Source organism: Loxodonta africana, chromosome 17 (assembly GCF_030014295.1).
Source record: "Loxodonta africana isolate mLoxAfr1 chromosome 17, mLoxAfr1.hap2, whole genome shotgun sequence".
Lineage (NCBI taxonomy): Eukaryota > Metazoa > Chordata > Mammalia > Proboscidea > Elephantidae > Loxodonta > Loxodonta africana.
The window spans coordinates 25,770,691-25,779,245 of NC_087358.1; positions in this window are offsets into that span (position 1 = coordinate 25,770,691).

Below are 8,555 nucleotides of genomic sequence, written 5' to 3' on the forward strand. Positions count from 1 at the left end.
GGTTTTTCCACTGGTGCCACTACAATAGTCATAAGAAAGTTTGAATGTCTTTTTCACATAAATTATTCTAAACACAATGATTAAAGTGTACAATTTTCCTAGAGAATATGTTCCAAGTTTTCTGCTTTTTTTTTTGTTGTTGTTGTTTGTTTGTTTCTATTTGTTAGTTCATAAATCTGGGAAAAGCTGAAAATACCATCTCCTTCAAGATGAACATCCTGCTGGGGCCTTCCACCAAATTCCTTGCTGTGGAATGCCTGCAAATAAAAGTTAATGCTTGCTAAGGCTGAAGTGGAAATACGATCAGCTTCGGTGGCTTTAGCCTGGCAGTGAACAACATTCTATGTACAGGTCCAGGGAAGATACTAATTATCATGCTTTGTTTATTGGACTTCCATCCCATACTCATTCAGCATCATCCACACCACATGGAGAAGAGGAAGCATTATTAGCACAGGCATGGAAAGTAAAAGAAAAAGTCTTTTATAGTTCCCAAATATGCTCTTTAGAACCAAAAGTGAAACCTCTGAGGAAAGTCTGGATAGAGGTGAAGGCCATATTAATAGCTTAAAAAGAGAATAATAATAAACAAAAACCAACAGCTGCCGTCAAGTTCATTCCAACTCATGGCGACCCAATGTGTGCAGAGTAGAATTGTGCTCCACAGGGTTTTCAAGGCTGCGATCTTCCAGAAGCAGATCACTGGACCATTCTTTTGAGGTGTCTCTGGTATGTTCAAGTCACCAACCTTTCAGTTAGTAGTAGTGCACTTAACGGATCGCACAACCCAGGGACTCTTAAAAAGAGAATAACTAAAGTAAAACAAACAAACCAAACCTGTTGTTGTCAAGTCAGTTCTGACTCATGGTGACCCCACATGTTACAGAGCAAAACAGAGCCATAGGGTTTTCTTGGCTGTAATCTTTACAGAAACAGATCACCAGGTCTTTCTTCCATGGCGCCACCAGGTGGGTTTGAACTGCCGACATTTTCAGATTGAATGCCAACCATTTGCACTGCCCAGGAACCTCAAAAAGAGAATAGGAGGGAGGCGGGGCCAAGATGGTGGACTAGGTGGACGCTACCGCGGATCCCTCTTGCAACAAAGCCTCGGGAAAACAAGTGAATCGATCACATACATAACAATCTACGAACTCTGAACAACAAACACAGATTTAGAGACGGAGAACGAACAAATACGGGGAGACAGCGATTGTTTTCAGAGCCAGGAGCCAGTGTATCAGTCAGCGGATTTTCTGGAAAAACTAGTTTCCCAGTGATGGCTCGGAGACAGCACTCCATATCAAACCACATAAAGAAGCAGACCATGACAGCTTCTATAACCCCCCAAACAAAAAAAATCAAAATCTTTCCCAAATGAAAATACAACCCTGGAATTATCAGATACAGAATATAAAAAACTAATTTACAGAATGCTTAAAGACATCACAAATGAAATTAGGCTAACTGCAGAAAAGCCAAGGAACACACCGATAAAACTGTTGAAGAACTCAAAAAGATTATTCAAGAACATAGAGGAAAAATTAATAAGTTGCAAGAATCCATAGAGAGACAACATGTAGAAATCCAAAAGATTAACAATAAAATTACAGAATTAGACAACGCAATAGGAAGTCAGAGGAGCAGACTCGAGCAATTAGAATGTAGACTGGGACATCTGGAGGACCAGGGAATCAACACCAACATAGCTGAAAAAAAATCAGATAAAAGAATTTAAAAAAATGAAGAAACCCTAAGAATCATGTGGGACTCTATCAAGAAGGATAACTTGCGAGTGATTGGAGTCCCAGAACAGGGAGGGGGGACAGAAAACACAGAGAAAATAGTTGAAGAACTCCTGACACAAAACTTCCCTGACATCATGAAAGACGAAAGGATATCTATCCAAGATGCTCATCGAACCCCATTTAAGATTGATCCAAAAAGAAAAACACCAAGACATATTATCACCAAACTTGCCAAAACCAAAGACAAATAGAAAATTTTAAAAGCAGCCAGGGAGAAAAGAAAGGTTTCCTTCAAGGGAGAATCAATAAGAATAAGTTCAGACTACTCAGCAACCATGCAGGCAAGAAGGGAATGGGACGACATATACAGAGCACTGAAGGAGAAAAACTGCCAGCCAAGGATCATATATCCAGCAAAACTCTCTCTGAAATATGAAGGAGAAATTAAGATATTTCCAGATAAACACAAGTTTAGAGAATTTACAAAAACCAAACCAAGGCTACAAGAAATGCTAAAGGAGATTCTTTGGTCAGATGACCAATAATATCAGGTACCAGCACAATACAAGGTCACAAAACAGAACGTCCTGGTATCAACTCAAATAGGGAAAGCACAAAAACAAACAAATTAAGATTAATTCTAAAAAATAAATAAATAAATAAAATACACATAACAGGGAATCATGGAAATCAATAAGTAAAAGACCACAATAATCAAAAAGAGGGACTAAATATAGGAGGCATTGAACTGCCAGATGGAGAGTGATACAAGGCGATATAGAAAGATACAAGTTAGGGTTTTACTTAGAAAAATAGGGGTAAATAATAAGGTAACCACAAAAAGGAATATCAACTCCATAACTCAAGAAAAAAGCCAAGAAAAACGTAACGACTCAACTAACATAAAGTTAAACATTATGAAAATGAGGATCTCACAATCTACTAAGAAAAACGTCTCAGCACAAAAAAGCATGTGGAAAAATGAAATTGCCGACAACACACATGAAAAGGCATCAAAATGACAGCACTAAAAACTTATTTATCTATAATTAAGCTGAATGTAAAATTCAAAGGATGGAAAAAATATATCAAGCAAACAATAAGCAAAAAAGAAGAGGAGTAGCAATATTAATTTCTGACAAAATAGACTTTAGACTTAAATCCGCCACAAAGGATAAAGAAGGACACTATATAATGATAAAAGGGACAATTGATCAGGAAGACATAACCATATTAAATATTTATGCACCCAATGACAGGGCTGCAAGATACATAAATCAAATTTTAACAGAATTGAAAAGTGAGATAGACACCTCCACATTTATAGTAGGAGACTTCAACACACCACTTTCGGAGAAGGACAGGACATCCAGTAAGAAGCTCAATAGAGACACGGAAGACCTACTTACAACAATCAACCAACTTGACTTCATTGACTTATACAGAACTCTCCACCCAACTGCTGCAAAGTATACTTTTTTTTCTAGTGCACATGGAACATTCTCTAGAATAGACCACATATTAGGTCATAAAACAAATCTTTGCAGAGTCCAAAACATTGAAATATTACAAAGCATCTTCTCAGACCACAAGGCAATGAAACTAGAAATCAATAACAGAAAAACTAGGGAAAAGAAATCAAATACTTGGAAAATGAACAACACCATCCTGAAAAAAGACTGGGTTATAGAAGACATCAAGGAGGGAATAAGGAAATTCATAGAATGCAACGAGAATGAAAATACTTCCTATCAAAACCTCTGGGACACAGCAAAAGCAGGGCACAGAGGCCAATTTATATTATATCGATAAATGCACACATACAAAAAGAAGAAAGAGCCAAAATCAGAGAACTGTCCCGACAACTTGAACAAATAGAAAGTGAGCAACAAAAGAACCCATCAGGCACTAGAAGAAAACAAATAATAAAAATTAGAGCTGAACTAAATGAATTAGAGAACAGAAAAACAATTGAAAGAATTAACAAAGCCAAAAGCTGGTTCTTCGAAAAAATTAACAAAATTGATAAACCATTGGCTAGACTGACTAAAGAAATACAGGAAAGGAAACAAATAACCCAAATAAGAAACGAGAAGGACCACATCACAACAGAGCCAAATGAAATTAAAAGAATCATTTCAGAGTACTACGAAAAATTGTACTCTAACAAATTTGAAAACCTAGAAGAAATGGATAAATTATTGGAAAAACACTACCTACCTAAACTAACACATTCAGAAGTAGAACAACTAAATAGACCCATAACAAAAAAAAGAGATTGAAACGGTAATCAAAAAACTTCCAACAAAAAAAAGTCCTGGCCTGGACGGCTTCACTGCAGAGTTCTACCAAACCTTCAGAGAAGACTTAACACCACTACTACTGAAGGTATTCCAAAGCATAGAAAAAGAGGGAATACTACCCAACTCATTCTATGAAGCTACCATCTCCCTGATACCAAAACCAGGTAAAGACATTACAAAAAAAGAAAATTATAGACCTATATCCCTCATGAACATTGATGCAAAAATCCTCAACAAAATTCTAGCCAATAGAATCCAACAACACATCAAAAAAATAATTCACCCTGATCAAGTGGGATTTATACCAGGTATGCAAGGCTGGTTTAATATCAGAAAAACCATTAATGTAACCCATCACATAAATAAATCAAAAGATAAAAACCACATGATCTTATCAATAGATGCAGAAAAGGCATTTGACAAAGTCCAACACCCATTTATGATAAAAACTCTTACCAAAATAGCAATTGAAGGAAAATTCCTCAACATAATAAAGGGAATCTATGCAAAGCCAACAGCCAATATCACTCTAAATGGAGAGAACCTGAAAGCATTTCCCTTGAGAACGGGAACCAGACAAGGATGCCCTTTGCCACCGCTCTTATTCAACATCGTGCTTGAAGTCCTAGCCAGGGCAATTAGGTTAGAGAAAGAAATAAAGGGTATCCGGATTGGCAAGGAGGAAGTAAAGCTATCACTATTTGCAGATGACATGATCGTATACATGGAAAACCCTAAGGAATCCTCCAGAAAACTACTGAAACTAATAGAAGAGTTTGGCAGAGTCTCAGGTTATAAAATAAACATACAAAAATCACTTGGATTCCTCTACATCAACAAAAAGAACACCGAAGAGGAAATAACCAAATCAATACCATTCACAGTAGCCCCCAAGAAGATAAAATACTTAGGAATAAATCTTACCAAGGGTGTAAAAGACCTATACAAAGAAAACTACAAAGCTCTACTACAAGAAATTCAAAAGGACATACTTAAGTGGAAAAACATACCCTGCTCATGCATAGGAAGACTTAACATAGTAAAAATGTCTATTCTACCAAAAGCCATCTATACATATAACGCACTTCCGATCCAAATTCCAATGTCATATTTTAAGGGTTAGAGAAACAAATCACCAATTTCATATGGAAGGGAAAGAAGCCCTGGATAAGCAAAGCATTACTGAAAAAGAAGAAGAAAGTGGGAGGCCTCACTCTACCTGATTTCAGAACCTATTATACAGCTACAGTAGTCAAAACAGCCTGGTACTGGTACAACAACAGGCACATAGACCAATGGAACAGAATTGAGAATCCAGATATAAATCCATCCATGTATGAGCAGCTGATATTTGACAAAGGACCAGTGTCAGTTAATTGGGGAAAAGATAGTCTTTTTAACAAATGCTGCTGGCATAACTGGATATCCGTTTGCAAAAAAATGAAACAGGACCCATACCTCACACCATGCACAAAAACCAACTCCAAGTGGATCCAAGACCTAAACATAAAGACTAAAACGATAAAGATCATGGAATTAAAAATAGGGACAACCCTAGGAGCCCTAATACAGGGCATAAACAGAATACAAAACATTACCAAAAATGATGAAGAGAAACCAGATAACTGGGAGCTCCTAAAAATCAAACACCTATGCTCATCTAAAGACTTCACCAAAAGAGTAAAAAGACCACCTACAGACTGGGAAAGAATTTTCAGCTATGACATCTCAGACCAGCGCCTGATCTCTGAAATCTACATGATTCTGTCAAAACTCAACCACAAAAAGACAAACAACCCAATCAAGAAGTGGGCAAAGGATATGAACACACATTTCACTAAAGAAGATACACAGGCAGCCAACAGATACATGAGAAAATGCTCCCGATCATTAGCCATTAGAGAAATGCAAATTAAAACTATGATGAGATTCCATCTGACACCAACTAGACGGGCATTAATCCAAAAAACACAAAATAATAAATGTTGGAGAGGCTGCAGAGAGATTGGAACTCTCATACACTGCTGGTGGGAATGTAAAATGGTACAACCACTTTGGAAATCCATCTGGCGTTATCTTAAACAGTTAGAAATAGAACTACCATACAACCCAGAAATCCCACTCCTCGGAATATACCCTAGAGATACAAGAGCCTTCGCACAAACAGATATATGCACACCCATGTTTATTGCAGCTCTGTTTACAATAGCAAAAAGCTGGAAGCAACCAAGGTATCCGTCAACGGATGAATGGGTAAATAAATTGTGGTATATTCACACAATGGAACACTACGCATCGATAAAGAACAGTGACGAATCTCTGAAACATTTCATAACATGGAGGAATCTGGAAGGCATTATGCTGAGCGAAATGAGTCAGAGGCAAAAGGACAAATGTTGTATAAGACCACTATTATAAGATCTTGAGAAATAGAAAAAACGGAGAAGAACACATACTTTTTGGTTACAAAGGGGGGAGGGAGGGAGGGAGGGAGAGGGTTTTTTATTGATCAATCTGTAGATAAGAACTGCTTTGAGTGAAGGGAAAGACAGCACTCAATACAAGGAAGGTCAGCCCAATTGGACTGGACTAAAAGCAAAGAGGTTTCTGGGATAAAATGAATGCTTGAAAGGTCAGCGGAGCAGGGGCGGGGGTCTGGGGAACATGGTATGAGGGGACTTCTAGGTCAATTGGCAAAATAATTCTATTATGAAAACATTCTGCATCCCACTTTGAAATGTGGCATCTGGGGTCTTAAATGCTAACAAGCGGCCATCTAAGATGCATCAATTGGTCTCAACCCACCTGAAGCAAAGGAAAATGAAGAACACCAAGGTCACACGACAACTAAGAACCCAAGAGACAGAAAGGGCCACATGAACCAGAGAACAACATCATCCTGAGACCAGAAGAACTAGTTGGTGCCCGGCCACAATCGATGACTGCCCTGTCAGGGAGCACAACAGAGAACTCCTGAGGGAGCAGGAGAACAGTGGGATGCAGATCCCAAATTCTCGTAAAGAGACCATACTTAATGGTCTGACTGCGACTAGAGGAATCCCGGCGGCAATGCTCCCCAGACCTTCTGTTGGCACAGGACAGGAACCATCCCTGAAGACAACTTATCAGACATGAAAGAGACTGGTCAGCGGGTGGGAGAGAGATGCTGATGAAGAGTGAGCTAATTATATCAGGTGGACACTGGAGAGTGTGTTGACAACTCTTGACTGGAGGGGGGATGGGAGGATAGAGAGAGGGAAGATGGCAAAATTGGCACGAAACGAGAAACTGAAAGGGCTGACTCAATAGGGGGAAAGCAAGTGGGAGAAGGGAGTAAGATGTATGTAAACTTACATGTGACAGACTGATTGGATTTGTAAATGTTCACTTGAAGCTTAATAAAAGTTAATTAAAAAAATAAAATAAAAAGAGAATAGGAGGACCAAAACCACCTCTGCCTGCTTTTTTGGAAGATGACGTGAAGGCCGACGAGATAGAAGGAGAAACCATGCCTTTAGAAGTGTTTTAGAAGCCAGGAAATTAAAGGGCTGGACCTGGGTAAGTCCTGGAGAGAGACTGGAGTCAGCATTAAAAACTGCTGAGCATCTTCTCTGCCCATCCAGGATGACGGAATTTCATGGAAGCTGGCCAACATCTGCAAATCATCCCTCACCATCCAGCGTTGAAGCCCCTTAGAGACCCACTATTACTGTTGCTGTTAGTTGCCATCAAGTTTATTCTCAGAACAACTATAGTGTTGTTCTCACGGCAACCCCATGTGTACAGAGTAGAACTGTACCGTAGAATTTTTTTTAAGACTGTGACCTTTTAGAAGCAGATTGCCAGGCCTTATTTCTGAGGTGCCTATGGGCGGGTTTAAACCACCAACTTTTCTATTAGTAGCTGAGTATTTAAACATTTACACCACCCTTTATTATTAAAAAAAAAAAAAATTATTAGAGCCTTATTATTATTAGCAGTAGTAGTTGTTGTATTGTCCAACCAGAGCCTTCCGTATTACACTGGAATTTTCCAGCAAAAGAAGCTGGTGCTTTTTTCTCCCACATGTTGCTGAGTCCCATCTAACTATCTCACATGAACTATACCCCCATTTTTGTCTTGATTACTGTTATTCTAGGTCAGGACAAAAGGTCCAGAAATAAGATGGCGTTCTTATCACCCTCGTGGTCTAGTAGGGAGGAAGAAAAGACCAGCTCTGGTCCTTAAAAAGGACTAATGAAACCCATCCAGATTTCAGACGCGTCCATGAGATTTTCTCCCTCATTATTCAGCCCTGACCTCAAAAAAAAAAAATGACAAAAGTAGTTAAAAGAGCCTTGGTGGTGCAGTGGTTAAGCTCTTAGCTCCTAACCAAAAGGTTGGAGGTTTGAATACACCAGCTGCGTCACGGGAGAGAGATGTCGCTGTCTGCTTCCATAAAGATTTACAGCCTTGGAAACCCTATGGGGCAGTTCTACTCTGTCCTACAGGGGCACTATGAGTT